The following is a 16,989-nucleotide window of genomic DNA, read 5'->3' on the forward strand; positions in this document are numbered from 1 at the left end:
CTTATTGAGCACCTACTATATGCCAACTTTAGACAGACAGAGCTGAGTAAGACATGGGTTCCTTACCATCTAGAACAGATTCTAAATTAGATAAATTTAATAAACAGTCAAAAATGATGAGAGAGAGATGTGTGCATGGGATGATACAGGTGCAACCTGAAAAAGAAACTAGTATGGAAGCAGACAATCAAAATAGGAGGCAATTGTAATCATCCTGGGAAGAGGTGACAGTGCTTGACTCAAGGTGGTGCAAATGGAGGAGGTGAGACATTGACAGAATTAATAATCTCCTCTTCATGCCCTATTGGAAATTCTGCCTCTTTTTTTTTTTTTTTTTTTTTTTGGCTTAAAACAACAGAAATTTATTCTCGCACAGCTCTGGAGGCTGGAATTCTGAAATCAAGGTGTTGGCAGGGCCTTGCTCCCTCTGAAGGCTCTAAGGAAGAATCTTTCCTTGTCTCTTCATTCTTTATTCTTATGGATCTCCTGTCCCTCATTACCTGGTAGAAGAATGTACCTCCAGGTGCTTTATTCCCAAAATAAAACAAGTAGTCAGACTATGCTATCATTTTCTTTAACCCAATGGACTATTCTCTTGAAATACTTCTTTATTTTGACCAAATCATGTTTACCTTTGTAATTTTCCTGAAAGCGTAAGGCTGATTTATAAAGAAAAATGTCAGAAAGATCAAAGTTATAGGTATATACACAATGGTAATATTTGAATTGTCAATTTATTTGTAATCACTCTGCTAAAAATTGCTACAACAGTTTTCCTTTCAACCTGTTTTTATCAAACATTGTCACTCACAATGAAAATACTTAATGAACAGATCTATCATGAAAGCATGCAAAATATGCTTTTACTTAAAAACCAAAATTGTTGATTGGTATCATATTTAACAAAACATCCTGGAGGTTATCTATGTTCCCAAGTGGCAGACATATTTCTTATCCTATATACTATGAAACAGCATGCAGAAACCACTTATATTATATTTGAAGAACATGTAGTTTAGCAATTACATTTTGGAGTACATGTTCTCCTAGAACATAAACTCAAATATTATTAGGTGATGGCCTGCTTAGTTTGATGCTTCTACTTTACCAAAATTATTAACTTTACTCAGATTCCACTACGCATCAGGCAAGGCATGTAGCGTTAAAATGATAGAGCCCTTCTTGCATATTGCTTCAGACTAAAACCTAAAATATATTCTGAATTCTATTAATTACGTAGAATCCAATGCTTTATAGTAGCTGATAAATGGAAAACAAAATTTGCTTGGTTTTTATGACTTCCTAACTCCCACACTGAGTTAACAATTGAGCACCTTATTTTTCCATTTGAATTTCTCAAGTCATGGCACTTCTGATAGGAACAAAAAAGTATGGGGTGGTGAACAAGGGCAGAACAATAAATCAGTGTTATTGATTCCTTGCATTTCTGCAAGGTTTTAAGTGCTTGGTGAGTCGTCAATTATCCAAAGCTTTATGACTGCCCATTGCAAGAAAACTTGACTTTACAAACTCCATCTATTAAGACGTAACTTATAAAATGTAAGATGTATCTTATAAAAATCAACATCATCATCCATTCATTCATTTGTTAAATAGAACTTTACTGAAAAAGTAATTCTTAAAGGAAGTGAGATAGTAAGCCCCCTTGGGGGAGATGGTTCCAAGCAGAGAAAACAACTAAGGCAAAACAGTGCGGCTGGAGTTTGCCTGGAGTGTTTGGAGAGTCTAAGGAAAGTAGTGTGGGTTACAGCAGAGCCAGCAGTAGGGAAATTCGTGAATGACAGAGCAGAGATGCACTGAGACAGGGGCCTTTTGGGCCATGAGGAAAGACTGCGTTTACTTGGAGTGAATTAGGGAAATACGAGAGAGTTTTGCACAGGGGTATTACGTGATTTGACCCATGTTTTAAACTTTTTTATTTTTATTTTTTTTATTTTTTTATTTTTTATTTATTTTTTTATTTTTTTAAACTCTTAAAGGATCGTTCTGGTTGATGTGTTGAGAAGTGACTGAAGGGAACAATACTGAAAGCCAGTGAGGAGACCACTGCCATGATCCACAGGGAAATGGTGGCAGCAGTAGACGGAGTGAGAGTGGTCATTTTCTCAATACATTTGGAATACATTCAGATAGGATTTGCTGATGGATGGATATAGGGATTAAAAGTAAACTAGAAGAAAGGAATAATTTCAAGATTTACACCAGCAGCTCCCCAGTTCTTAAGCCTTCACCCTTGGACTGGGAGTTTACCATCAGCTGCCATGGTTCTCAGGTCTTTGGACTCAAACTGAATTATACCACAGGCTTTCCTGGCTTTCCACCTTATAGACAGCAGATTATGGGACTTCTTGGCCTCCATAATTGCATGAGCCAATTCCTTTAACCATATATATAGAGAGAGAGAGAGAGACAGAGACAGAGACAGAGAGACACAGAGAGAGAGAGAGACAGAGAGAGAGAGATGGAGAAAGAGAGAGACGTTCTGTTTCTCAAGAGAACCCTGGCCAACACAGTACTGAAAGCCATGGGATTAAATGAGTTCACAAGAGAAGGGAGTACAGGTGAAGAAGGTGATCTCTGGGGAGCGACAGTGTTAAGAGGTCAGGCTGATTAGGTATTATCCAAAGGAACTGAAAAAAAGTGACCAGGGGGATGGGTGGGAAACCAGGAAAATATGATGTCATTATCATTACCATCTCCATCAACATCATTATCATCAATATTAATCAAACGTATATTTGTTATTCATGAATTAAATCAACTAACTACCTTATGAGAGAGGTACTATTATATCTACCTAGCAATTAAATAATTTTTCCAAGGTCAACACTTTATTAAAATATACAGTTTTTTAAAATATAATAAGGAAAACATTAGTGAAAACATTTATTTGACTTTATAATCTTCTCAAAGCATCAAATATTTTAACTTTATTATAGCAATCAGTGAACGTTTATTCCATCACCATCTCCTTATCATTAAAACTTCTGGAATTGAATAAGGAACTCATATCTTGGATTTAAAAACCAACAGGATGTTTTCCCACTGTTTAATAATATTTAGTGAGATTGCTTTTTTGTATCTAATTATGTTTGTGAAAACTTAACATATACAATTTAAAGAATGTCAGCTCTGTGCAAAACATTGTCCTAGACTTATCCGCTTATTCATTTCATTATTATCAAGCCATATGTTTAAGTGCAGCCTATTAAAAACAGATCTTCCCTTGCCATGGATAATACGAACCTTTGTAATTTAATCCAGAAATAAAATTATACAGACAAACTTCCCAGTTTCTGTAATTGTTCTGGGGGTCTCTAAGGATTTATTCAGTAGCTGCAACCCAGACATTTTTTATTAACTTCATACTGTTAAATGAATTATTTAATTTATCTAAAATTAACAATCATTCACAAAATAAAAAATCATGCTGTAGGCAAGTCCCGCCTCTCAAATAACAATTAAACAATATTCAAGGAGATAAGCTAGAATGATCCCAGGTCTGCAGGCTTATCCCAGGGCCAGTTCAGAAAAGTTTATCCTCAGTGAATTTTTTCTTTCAGGTTGGAGTCACCCTTTCCTGTGTTTGAATGACTAGCATTCTCTTCCACTCAAAACTCCCTTTTTCTGCAAAAATCTGAATAAAGTTTTCTGAACATTTGTTTGAAAATCCATTATTCTATCTTAGAGTCTCTAAAGGCATCATTTATGGCACTGTCTCATAACTTCATCATATTTGAATAAGTGACACATGTGCTCCACAGAAAGCTTGTGGCAAGCTCTAACTGGGAGGGAACGCAAGGAGGTGGGTGCAGGTAAGGGGCATTAAGGCTGGCAGCCCAACCAGGAGACTTGTCAGCATGTCTGCTGGAGTCAACAGAGAATGTGGCTGATAACACACTTCATGTGTACATATAGGAACTGACTAGAATTCAAGGACACACATTAAGAAATGGTGGCTTAGATGTGATAGGGAAAATGCTTGTAATCAAGAATCAGACTTGTATCACTTAGGATCATAAGATATGTATCTTATTCAAATAACCCATTATTATCTATATTATTGAAGGGTGAGGGCTAAGACTAAGATGATGGTCCAGAATATCATAAAACCTCTTTCCAGCTTCAACTTTCTTCCTCCATTTTTATTAATTTAGTTTACAGGTAACAAAATGGAATCATTTTCTGCCTTCCTTCCACCTAAGAGAAATACTAAGAAGTAGTGAAATTTCAGAAGCATGTAACATAAGAGGCAAGGAAGAAAAATCATTACCACCTGAAATACTTAGTAAATGTTTAAAATAAGTCATCAAAGATAGTGAACATTCAAAAAGTGAAGAAATGCCAAAAAGCATGATGTACAAAAGAAAAAAGTTAGACTTCATTACATTTAAAAACTTCTTCTCTGCAAAAGACTGTTAAGAGAATGAAAAGGCAAGCCACAGACTGAGAGAATGTCTTTGCAAAAGATATCTAATAAAGAACTGGTGTGCAAAATATACAAAGAACACTTAAAATTCAACAATAAGAAAGCAAACAACCAATTAAAAGTGGATAAAAGAGCTGAACGGGCAACTCACCAAAGAAAGTTTACAGAAATCAAACAAGCATATGAAAGGACGTTCAACATCATATATCATTGGGGAACACAAATTAAAACAATGTGATACCACTACATACCTGTTATAAAGCCTAAAATCCAAACAATGACAACACTAAATGCTGGCGAGGGTGTGGAGCAATAAGAATTCTCATCATTGCTGGTGGGAATGCAAATGACACAGCCACTTTGGAAGATAGTTTGGCCATTCCTTACAGAACTAACCATAGTATTACCATACGATCTGTCAGTTGTGTCCCTTGATATTTATCCAAAGGAGCTGAAAACTTCCACACAAAAAAATCTGTACATGAATTTTTACAGCACCTTTATTCATAGCTGCCAAAATTTGGAAGGAACCAACATGCCCTTTAATAAGTGAATGACTAAACAAACTGTGGTATGCCCAGACAATTGAATATTATTCAATAAAAAAAGAAATGAGCTATCAAACCATGAAAAGATATGGAGGAACATTAAGTGCATATCGGTAAGTGAAAAAAGCCAATCTGGAAAGGCAACATGCTGTATGATTCCAACTATATGACATTCTGGAAAAGGCAAAACTATGGAGATAGAAAAAAAAGATTAGTGTTACAGTCAGAGATAGAGAGAGAAGGGATGAATAGGTGGAGCACAGGAAATACTTTAGGGCAGTGAAATTATTCTGTATGATACTGTAATGGTGAATACTTGTCATTATACATTTGTCAAAACCCATAGACTATGCAACACAAAGAATGAATCTTAATATAAACTATGCAATTTAGTTAATAGTAATGCATCAGTACTGGCTCGTCAATTTTACCAAATATTGCAAGATGTTAATAATAGAGAAATTGGAGGATGGGGGGGATATGTGGGAACTCTCTGTGCTTTAGCTCAATTATCCTATAAACCTAAAACTGGTCAATTATTTTTAAAGAGATGAAATGATGCTGGATGCTATAAGCATTCATGAGGACAAATAAACCCAGACTAACAACATTTGTGTTGCTGTTTTGTTTTGTTCTGACTCGTTTTAGTGCTTGCTTAGAATACTTATGCTAGCAAGATATACATAAAAAAGCAAAATAAACAGGTTCAAGATGGCAGAGTAGAAGGACGTGCACTCACTCCCTCTTGCGAGAGCACTGGAATCACAACTAACTGCTGAACAATCATCGACAGGAAGACACTGGAACTCACCAAAAAAGATACCCCACATCCAAAGACAAAGGAGAAGCTGCAGTGAGATGGTAGGAGGGGCACAATCACAAAAAAATCAACTCCCATAACTGCTGGGTGGGTGACTCACAAACTGGAGAACAATTATACCACAGAAGTCCACCCACTGGAGTGAAGGTTCTGAGCCCCAGGTCAGGCTTCCCAACCTGGGGGTATGGCAACGGGAGGAGGAATTCCCAGAAAATCAGATACTGAAGGCTAGTGGGAATTGATTGCAGGACTTCTACAGGACTGGGGGAAACAGAGACTCCACTCTTGGAGGACACACACAAAGTAGTGTGATATTGGGACACAGGGGAAGGAGCAGTGACCACATAAGAGACTGAACCAGACATACCTGCTAGTGTTGGAGGGTCTCCTGCAGAAACGGCAGGTGGCTGTGGCTATTGTGGGGACAAGGACAATGGCAGCAGAAGTTCTGGGAAGTACTCCTGGGTGTGAGTCCTCCCAGAGACAGCAATTAGCCCCACCAAAGAGCCTGTAGGCTCCAGTGCTGGGTCACCTCAGGCCAAACAATCAACAGGGAAGAAACTCAGCCCCACCCATCAGCAGACAAGCAGATTAAAGTTTTACTGAGCTCTGCCCACCAGAGCAACACCCAGCTGTACCCACCACCTGTCCCTCCCATGAGTAAGCTTGCACAAGCCATTTAGATAGCCTCATCCACCAGAGGGCAGACAGCAGAAGCAAGAAGAACTACTGTCCTGCAGCCTGTGGAACAAAAACCACATTCACAGAAAGATAGACAAGATGAAAAGGCAGACTGCTATGTACCAGATGAAGGAAAAAGATAAAACCCTACAAAAACAACTAAATAAAGTGGAGATAGGCAACCTTCCAGAAAAAGAATTCAGAATAATGATAGTGAAGATGATCCAGGACCTCAGGAAAAGAACGGAGGCAAAGATCGAGAAGATGGAAGAAATGTTTAACAAAGACCTAGAAGAATTAAAGAACAAAGAAACAGATGAATAATACAATAACCGAAATGAAAAATACACTGAAAGGAATCAATAGCAGAATAACTGAGGAAGAAAAACGGATAAATGACCTGGAAGACTGAGTGGTGGAATTCACTGCCACAGACGAGAATAAAGAAAAGAAATGAAGACAGCCTAAGAGACTTCTGGGACAACATTAAATGCACCAACATTTGCATTGTAGGAGTGCTAGGAGGAGAAGAGAGAGAGAAAGGACCCGAGAACATATTTGAAGTGATTATAGTCGAAAACTTGCCTAACATGGGAAAGGAAATAGCCACCCAAGTCCAGGAAGTGCAAAGAGTACCAGGCAGGATAAACCCAAGGAGAAACATGCCAAGACACATAGTAATCGAATTGACAAAAATTAAAGACAAAGAAAAATTATTAAAAGCAACAAGGGAAAAATGACAAATAACATACAAGGGAACTCCCATAAGGTTAACAGCTGATTTCACAGCAGAAACTCTACAAGCCAGAAAGGAGTGGCAAGATATATGTAAAGTGATGAAAAGGAAGAAACTACGACCAAGATTACTCTACCCAGCAAGGATCCTATTCAGATTCGAAAGAGAAATCAACAGCTTTACAGACAAGCAGATGCTAAGAGAATTCACATCACCAAACCAGGTCTACAACAAATGCTAAAGGAACTTCTCTAAGTGGGAAACACAAAAGAAGAAAAGGACCTACAAAAACAAACCCAAAACAATTAAGAAAATGGTATTAGGAACATATGTATCAATAATTACCTTAAATGTGAATGGATTAAATGCTCCAGCCAAAAGATATAGGCTCTCTGAATGGATAAAAAACAAGACCCATATATATGCTGTCTGTAAGAGACCCACTTCAGACCTAGGGACACATACAGACTGAGGGTGAGGGGATGGAAAAAGATATTCCATGCAAATGGAAATCAAAAGAAAGCTGGAGTAGCAATACTCATATCAGACAAAATAGACTTTAAAATAAAGAATGTTACAAGAGACAAGGAAGGACACTACATAATGATCAAGGGATCAATCCAAGAAGAAGATATAACAATTATAAATATACATGCACCCAACCTAGGAGCACCTCAATACATAAGGCAAATGCTAACAGCTATAAAACAGGAAATCGACAGTAACACAAAAATAGTGGGGGACGTTAACACCTCACTTACACAAATGGACAGATCATCCAGACAGAAAATTGATAAGGAAACACAAGCTTTAAATGATACAAGAGACCCTGTATATTTAATTGATAAAAGACATTCCATCCAAAAAGAGCAGATTACACTTTCTTCTCAAGTGCACATGGAACATTCTCCAGGATAGATCACATCTTGGGTCACAAATCAAGCCTCGGTAAGTTTAAGAAAATTGAAATCATATCAATCATCTTTTCCAACCACAGTGCTCTGAGATTAGAAATCAATTACAGGGGAAAAAAATGTAAGAAACACAAACACATGAGGCTAAACAATACATTACTAAATAACTGAGAGATCACTGAAGAAATAAAAGAGGAAATCAAAAAATACCTAGAGACAAATAACAATGAAAACATGATAAAAAACCTATGGGATGCAACAAAAACAGTTCTAAGGGGGAAGTTTATAGCAACACAATCCTACCTCAAGAAAGAAGAAAAACCTCAAATAAACAATCTAACCTTACACCTAAAGGAACTAAAGAAAGAAGAGCAAACAAAACCCAAAGTTAGTAGAAGGAAAGAAATCATAAAGATCAGAGCAGAAATACATGAAATAGAAACCAAGAAAACAATAGCAAAGATTAATAAAACTAAAAGCTATTTCTTTGAGAAGGTAAACAAAATTGATAAAACTTTAGCCAGACTCATCAAGAAAAAGAGGGAGAGGTCTCAAATCAATAAAATTAGAAATGAAAAATGAGAAGCAACAACAGACACCACAGAAATACAAGCATCATAAGAGACTACTACAAGCAACTCTATGCCAATAAAATGGACAACCTGGAAGAAACGGACAAACTCTTAGAAAGGTATAACCTTCAAAACTGAACCCAGAAGAAGTAGAAAATAGGAACAGACCAATCACAGGTAATGAAGTTGAAACTGTGAATAAAAATCTTCCAACAAACCAAAGTCCAGGACCAAATGGCTTCACAGGTGAATTCTATCAAACATTTAGAGCAGAACTAACACCCATCCTTCTCAAACTCTTCCAAAAAATTACAGAGGAAAGAACACTCCCAAACTCACTCTACAAGGCCACCATCACCCTGATACCAAAACCCGACAAAGATACTACAAAAAAAAAAAGAAAATTACAGACCAATATCACTGATGAATATAGATGCAAAAATCCTCAACAAAATACTAGCAAATGGAATCCAACAACACATTAAAAGGATGATACACCATGATCAAATGGGGTTTATCCCAAGGATGCAAAAATGCTTCAGTATAAGCAAATCAATCAGTGTAATACACCATATTAACAAACTGAAGAATAAAAACCATATGATCATCTCAATAGATGCAGAAAAAGCTTTTGACAAAATTCAACAACGATTTATGATAAAAAAAACTCTTCAGAAAGTGGGCATAGAGGCAACCTGCCCCAACATAATAAAAGCCATATATGACAAACCCACAGCAAACCTGATTCTCAATGGTGAAAACTGAAAGCATTTCCTCTAAGATCAGGAACAAGACAAGGACGTCCACTCTCGCCACTATTATTCAACATAACTTTGGAAGTTCTAGCCACTGCAATCAGAGAAGAAAAAGAAATAAAACGAGTACAAATTGGAAAAGAAGAAATAAAACTGTTACTGATGGCAGATGACATGATACTATACATAGAAAATCCTAAAGATGCTACCAGAAAACTACTAAAGTTAACCAATGAATTTGGTAAATTTGCAGGATACAAAATGAATGCACAGAAATCTCTTGCATTCCTATACACTAACAGTGAAAGGTCAGAAAGAGAAATTAAGGAAACAATACCATTCACCATTGCAACAAAAAGAATAAAATACCTAGGAATAAACTTACCTAAGGAGGTAAAAGACCTGTACTCAGAAAACTATAAGACACTGATGAAAGAAATCAAAGATAACACAAACAGATGGAGACATATACCATGTTCTTGGATGGGAAGAATCAATATTGTGAAAAAGACTACACTACCCAAAGTGATCTACAGATTCAATGCAATCCCTATCAAATTAACAATGGCATTTTTTACAGAGCTAGAAAGGAAAATCTTAAAATTTGTATGGAGACACAGAAGACCCCAAATATCCAAAGCAATCTTCAGGGGAATAAAACAGAGCTGGAGGAATCAGACTCCCTGACTTCAGACTATACTACAAAGCTACAGTCATCAAGACAATATGGTACTGGCACAAAAACAGAAATATAGATCAATGGAACAGGATAGAAAGCCCAGAAATAAACTCATGCACCTATAGTCAACTAATCTATGACAAAGGAGGCAAGGATACACAATGGAGAAAAGACAGTCTGTTCAATAAGTGGTTCTGGGAAAACTGGACAGCTATGTGTAAAAGAATGAAACTAGAACACTCCTTAACAACATACACAAAAATAAACTCAAAATGGATTAAAGACCTAAATGTAAGACCGGATACCAGAAAACTCTTAAAGGAAAACATGGGAAGAACACTCTTTGACATAAATCACAGCAAGATGTTTTCTGACCCACCTCCCAGAGTAATGGAAATAAAAACAAAAATAAACAAATGGGACCTAATGAAACTTCAAAGCTTTTGCACAGCAAAGGAAACCATAAACAAGACGAAAAGACAAACCTCAGAATGGGAGAAAATATTTGCAAATGAATCAATGGACAAAGGATTAATTGCCAAAATATATAAACAGCCCATGCAGCTCAATATTAAAAAAACAAACAACCCAATCAAAAAATGGGAAGAAGACCTAAATATACATTTCTCCAAAGAAGACATACAGATGGCCAAGAGGCACATGAAAAGCTGCTCAACATCACTAATTATTAGAGAGATGCAAATCAAAGCTACAATGTGGTATCTCCTCACACCAGTTAGAATGGGCATCATTGGAAAATCTACAAACCACAAATACTGGAGTGGATGTGGAGAAAATGGAACCCTCTTGTACTGTCGGTGGGAATGTAAATTGATACAGCCACTATGGAGAACAGTATGGAGGTTCCTTAAAAAACTAAAAATAGAATTACCAAATGACTCAGCAATCCCACTACTGGGCATATACCGAAAGAAAACCATAAATCAAAAACAAACATGCACCCCAATGTTCATTGCAGCACTATTTACAATAGCCAGGTCATGTATGCAACCTAAATGTCCATCGACAGACAAATGGATAAAGATGTGGTACATATATACAATGGAATATTAGTCAGCCATAAAAAGGAACGAAATGGGGTCATTTGTAGAGACGTGGATGGATCTAGAGACTGTCATACAGAGTGAAGTAAGTCAGAAAAAGAAAAACAAATATCGTACCTTAATGCATATATGTGGAATATAGAAAAATGGTAGAGATGAACCGGTTTGCAAGGCAGAAATAGAGACAGATGTAGAGAACAAACGTATAACACCAAGAGGGGTAGGCGGGGGTGGTGGTGGTGGTGTGATGAATTGGGAGATTGGGATTGACATATATACATTAATATGTATAAAATAGATAAGTAATAAGAATGTGCTGTATGGAAAAAGTAAATAAAATAAAATTCAAGTCAAAGAAAAAGGATTAAAAACAACTTATTACATTTTGAGAGTTAAAAATCAAATGGGGTATCTCTGTCTAAAATTAGCTTGATGTACATTATTTTCAAGTAAAATCCATAAAGATATACTTTCTATTTTTAATGTTATTATGGCTTTACTTAACATTTTTATCACATTACATAGCTAGAAGTTACGTATGTAAAGAAGAAAGAGCATATTAATATATCAGAAGTATATAACTAAAATACTGTTGATTTTTCTGTTAAATTTTCTGAATTGTGTTTCAAATATAAGGCAAATAGTTTGGTATTTAAAAAGCAGATTTTAATAATAGATTTTATCTTTAAACATACTGCTCTTAAGTTATACTAGAACCAAACTTAACATAGCTTTATCTTAGATTTTCTCCTAATTAGATAGTTGTATGTTAAAAATGACAGTGAGCAGTTAATTTTAAAATATCTGCAGCAATTTTTCCTGATCACTCACTTTTCAGGAAAGTTTTTCATCAAGTTCTGTTTCATTTGCATTTACATTATCAATCAAAATTTTCTAGTTTCTCTTTAAATTTTCCCACTGTTATTGACATTAGCCCTATTGTCTCAGTATAAAATTATAAGCTGAAATGATATCATTTGGGATATATTCCAGAAAATTAACACTGTTGTTTGCCATTGATAGGTTTCTGGGGAGTCCCAATATATAGCATTTCCATTTTCTCCGCTCAAGTTCTAAACCAACTGGGAAATAAGAAAATCGAGTAAAGCACCTGGGGCCAGAGTATCGCCAATCATTAAGGTGATATTGGAGAATGAGACTTATTTCCAAGGACAAACGGATTTCCTAATCCCAAGCACCAGAATTAATCCAACTTACTCTCAACCATGGCAGTGTTGGCAGAATTATAGTAATAATAGTACAGAGAAGGCTGCCCCTGGAGACGATGTCCAGGTTCCAGAATAAAGGGAAAGGAAAGGGCTGAGCTATACATGCCCAGTTAATATTCCCAAACTCAGCAACCAGTTTGTCCTTCCACCCCATCTTTTTGCCCTCAACTCCCTGTCCCAGGGAAAGGGGGCCTGAAGATGGAGGGAAGCCAGGATTGTTTTGCTAATAGCTCTCCCTTCAGTGAGAGGAAACATCAGAAGAAGAGAAATCACTGCTTCAGCTTTGCACAATATATTTTAAAATTTGAAATTCTAAATTATGAGCAGTTAAAAAAGTAAACAAACCAATAACCTATATCTGGTAAGCCACAGAAAACATGAGGAACTACTTGGAAAAGTGAAAGATGACAAGGAATTTCAAAGTTAATAATTGTGGTGTAACAGTAAATAGAAGTATAAGCTAAGAAAAGTTAATTTTTTTCTTTTTTTATAATGGCTGTACATACAAACACAGGGGCAAGTCTGGTATATTTGACAGATAAAACACCTCATTTTTAAAGAGCTCCATCTTCTATACAACAAAATTATTTTCAGTAACAAATCCTAACATGAAATCAATAATAACAATGGGAAGAAAATAAATGCAGAATTTAAAATTTTATTTTTACTTAACTTTGTATATCTATATTTATCTATCTATATCACGTATATGCATGCATCTTCTATATAAACATAACATCATTCCAGTAAAATAAGTAAAACCAAATATTATAGTAAAAAAGGATTAGATGAATACTTTTTAATTAGATTAATGTATTTTTGACAAAGTAGGAAAAAAATCTTATACCTACATACTGAGCTGTCACAGTAATAAATAATAACAATATTGTGATTATCAATGACTTCATGAATATGGATTTTGTTTACATATTCATGTTCAAAAGGCAATATAGCCAGATTTTTGTCAATCTATCTTCACTCATAGCTGATTGAAAAAACTTTTTTATTAATGTTTATTTAATTAATTTATGAAGCACCAAATATGCAAATAGGTTAGAAAGGTGTTTAAAAATAAGTTGGGTAGAAGTTAATGAAAACCTCATTTTACACTGAATTTCAGAATTTGCAATATTATTGAAGGCCTTATTTCATCAGGATTGATTGTAGCAGCTTTCAAATGCCTTTGCACTTGAAAAAATTTCACTAAAATATCTTCACCAGAAAAATTCATCATAAATCTTGATTACATTCTGTAAAAGCTTCCAAAGTTTTTCTTCCTGAAAAAATCAGAGGAAAAGATTAAATGAGGACAAACACTGACATTATTTGGTCCACCTTTTTAGAAAAAAACATTCAATTTTTGGTAAAAACAATGACTACATTCAACTTAGTCATCTTCATTTCTTCTGGCAATGTAAGAGCATCTTTTATCATTTCTAATGATTTTCTTTAACATTTGTGTCCTTTTTCTCTGTAAATACCAATTTCCTTATATTTTATTCTTGCATGGCTAATATTCTTCAGAGATTTTGTCCATCACTAATCATTGGGGAATAATAATTTTAGATTTTGTATTTCACTCTTCAAGGCTAATTGTTTGCAAATATTTTTGTGGTTACAGAAAATGTCAAAATTTAAATAACTGTAGTTCTGTTTCTTAGTATTTACAATTAGTGTGCTATTATTGTTTATTTCAAATGTTTAAACATAAGCATATGTAGTACCACAGAATTGGAGGTACTGACAGGACACAAAAGTAGTTCAAATGGTTCCGAACCATTATAAACTTACTCTGGAACCTAATGCAAGCTTGGGTGTTAGGGGCCGTCTTTATAATTTCTTCCCAAAGGAACAATGCTATTAAAATATAAATAATTAAAATGTGCTAATTTCAATCTTATAGATCTGAAGTTGTTTATTTATTTTTTAAACATCTTTATTGGAGTATAATTGCTTTACAATGGTGCGTTAGTTTCTGCTTTATAACAAAGTGAATCAGTTATACATATACATATGTTCCCATATCTCTCCCCTCTTGGGTCTCCCTCCCTCCTACCCTCCCTATCCCACCTCTCTAGGTGGTCACAAAGCACCGAGCTGATCTCCCTGTGAAGTTTTTATATATTACATATATAAAAATAAGACATTAACCACAGCAATTGTTTAAAATAAGGATTAACAAACTGTTTCTTTAAAGAGCCAGATAGCAAAAATTTTAGGCTTTTTGCAGGTCAAAAGCAAAACTGAAAGTAATTTGTAGGTAGTTGTATAACAAGAGAAAATTTTTTTCACAATTTTTTGTCAACCACTTAAAAATGTATTTATATTATGTTATATTCTGGATGTGGCCCATAGACCATAGTTTGCCAACCCCTCCCTGTTTAGAGCTTAGGCAAACAAAAAATTGAGAGTGATGAATATTTTAAGCATTGACATTGTTTAGAATGTCAGGGCAATGTAATTTTTTAAAATATAGAGTCAGTTTTATTTTTGTTAATTATTGACAGAAAATGCAATCCCTGTTATTGTTTGCAATTAAACAACTTCTATTGGGCTACCATTGGATATCAGTAAGAGGGCAATGGAAACTGGCTTTTTAAAAATATTTAGCCCATAGAATATGATCTCTCTCTCTCTCTCTCTCTCTCTCTCTCTCTCTCTCTCGCTCTCCCTCTGGCTCTTACTTTCTGTCTCTTGGTGGGTCATTGTTTTGTTTTGTTTTCATTATCAGAGTACATAGTAAACTACTAATAAAAGATGCAAAGCACATTGAAAAGGTCAGAGAAAACCACAGCTTAATAAATGATGGCTTTATTTATTTATTTATTTTGCCTCTTAGTTAACATTCTCTGAGTTTAGTAGAAAAATCCTTATGCTGTACTTGAATTCAATAAACTCAGAATGTGGGTTCATCTCACTCTGAATAATCCATATCACTACACAAAAAGAAAGGAGGCAGAATATTCAGTTGTTATAGATAGCCTACTTTTAGTAAATAATCTCTTTAAATTGTTTTAATATAGGATTTAATATGTGCTAAATCTGTTAGCCAAATGATAGTTTTTTGCCTATTATTTGCTGGCAATAATATGAGTGCAAAATGCCCATGAGTCTCCAATAGAAAAAAATTGTTTAAAACTGTGGATAATATTCACAACCTGCTGTTGAATGAAGAGAGAAAATAGATGTCTTTTAAGTATTTTTACCTCTGAGGTTCTACGACATTGTTATATAATGTCATCAACTGGCAAATTAAAAAACAAATTATCAGTATAGTATTAGATTATGAACCATTTATAATTGTAACAGAGAAACAAATGAGAGGAAATTAAAAGTACAATAAATACTAAAGTCTGACAAACTAAATCAAGGAAGCTCATTGGTCTACTTCCCTTTTTGAATATCTAAATAAACAAAGATGGCAAATATGCACTTTTAGGGCAAAGTAAATGAATTGGTTTATTTTGTATAATAACGTCCTAACACTGTAAGGGCTAGGAGTAGAGGTTGAATGGCCTAGGCAATCACTTTTGGCAAGTTTCTCCTCTGAGCCTATAAAAATCGCTAATTATCCATTGTTAACAAATTTTCCTCATTGCAATTCAGGAATAATTCAAACACTGTGTGAATATGTTCAGTAGAGACTTTAAGAAACAGCTTCCTATATGAAACTAAAGTTTGATGTAGTAACAAAGGGAAAACGTGAAGGTGTTTAGATGCCTCATGGGAGAGTATTCTCAGGACATAGATATATTAATAAATCAACTGTTTGTCAAATTACGTGTATATTAATCAAAACCAGAGTTGAGTCTTAAGACACCTGAAAAGCATTTCACGATTAAACTTTTTTTTAAATTAACCTGTTTCATGTTTTAAATAGATGATTCAAGTCATAAAAAAAAATAATTCTAAGAGTTTAGGATTTTTTTGAAAATATAACAAAGATTAAGAACCTAAGGGAATTGATCTCTGGTCTTTTGCCTCAGCTGGAAATAATGCTAAACCAGGGGTGAAAAGCAAGCCACATTCACTCACCACTTGGTTTTGGAAATAAAAATTGGGGAAACTCAAGCATACCCATTCATTTACACATTGTCTCTGGCTGCTTTTAAGCTACCACAGCAAAGATGAGTTTTTGTAACACAGGTTGTATGGCCAAAAAGTCTAAAATATTTACTACCTGGCCCTTTACAGGAAAAGTTTGCTAACCACTGGCCTATACTAACAAATTCAATTTTTGAAAAAAGAAATAAATACTACACGGACATCAAAAGTGAAGTGGGTTAAGTTACTTTACAAATTGTCATCTTTGTACTATAAGCATACGACATTCCTGACACAGGTATTAACTACCAACATGATATTTGTGTCCTAATGGGGAAAGAAACTGGAGTCTCTGAATCCATATGCAGGTTGGGGTCCCCCTTTTAGATCCCAACTATTCTGTTCTCTTCTAAGAATCAACTTTTCCGATCAAAAAATAATCAGTACCTTAAATCCAACTCTCCATTCTACATAGTTCCTTCCCAGTAAAAGCAGAG

The 16,989-nt window shown here is 35.0% G+C and overlaps 1 long non-coding RNA gene across 1 annotated transcript in view; it reads right to left on the reverse strand.

Moving 5' to 3' along the window:
• Positions 1-13,200: 13,200 nt before the first annotated feature.
• The window catches only part of LOC118905268, a 74,794-nt gene continuing 71,005 nt past the window's right edge, over positions 13,201-16,989 (reverse strand). Inside the window, exon 3 of the long non-coding RNA XR_005022189.1 lies at positions 13,201-13,725. This is a non-coding gene — a long non-coding RNA (uncharacterized LOC118905268). The remainder of the gene's footprint in view (positions 13,726-16,989) is intronic.

This window comes from Balaenoptera musculus, chromosome 12, assembly GCF_009873245.2.
Source record: "Balaenoptera musculus isolate JJ_BM4_2016_0621 chromosome 12, mBalMus1.pri.v3, whole genome shotgun sequence".
NCBI classification, from domain to species: Eukaryota; Metazoa; Chordata; class Mammalia; order Artiodactyla; family Balaenopteridae; genus Balaenoptera; species Balaenoptera musculus.